Source organism: Octopus bimaculoides, chromosome 2 (genome assembly GCF_046866305.1).
Source record: "Octopus bimaculoides isolate indiv1 chromosome 2, ASM4686630v1, whole genome shotgun sequence".
Taxonomy (NCBI): domain Eukaryota; kingdom Metazoa; phylum Mollusca; class Cephalopoda; order Octopoda; family Octopodidae; genus Octopus; species Octopus bimaculoides.
The window spans coordinates 151,619,663-151,620,438 of NC_142929.1; positions in this window are offsets into that span (position 1 = coordinate 151,619,663).

A 776-nucleotide genomic window follows, 5' to 3' on the forward strand; every position below is an offset into this window, starting at 1 on the left:
CTATTGTTTAAATCCTAACACTATTTGTTTACAAAACAAAATGCCTCTGAGCTTTATTCACACTGGGACTGCATCTAAAAAAAAAATTATATGATTGAACAACAGGAAAAAAAAACTTTCAAAAAAAATATAAGAAAAAAGTTGTGATATATTTGCTTTAACCAAACATGCTTAAAACTGGATAAGGCATTTGAATATTTATCACATTCCATGACTATTGCTCTTATGTTGCCAACAAGTAGGTCTTCAAGTGATAATGTTATGATGCTAAACTTTTTGTCTGAGAGCAACTGGTGTACTTAATTTACTCACATAAACATGTTTAATATATATATATATTATGCATATATATATATATATATTGTACATGCAGTGCATGTCATTTGTGAGTTTAATGTGTGTGGGTGTATGTGTTACCTTTGTACTTGTACTGCAATCTGACAAGATGAATTTCTTTCTAGAAAGCAGTAAAACCTTGGCTGTCAAATTATCCCTGCCCCTCCCTCTAGAACCCCAATTCCTTTCTGTTGTTGAATATACTTGTAACATATCCTATTTGATTGTGTCGTAATGTACCTTTTTGCCTTAAAAAAAAAATACATATACATATTTTAGTTTTTGGTTTATTAAGCATGAGTTAGTTTCGTATTGAATTCATGTTCTGATGTATTTTTAAAACTAATATTTTAGATCACTTAGAAAGGACTCGAAAGGAAAAATTTTATTTGCTCTTCAGTAATGTAGTTCCGAAATGCATCGTTATTATTATTATCATT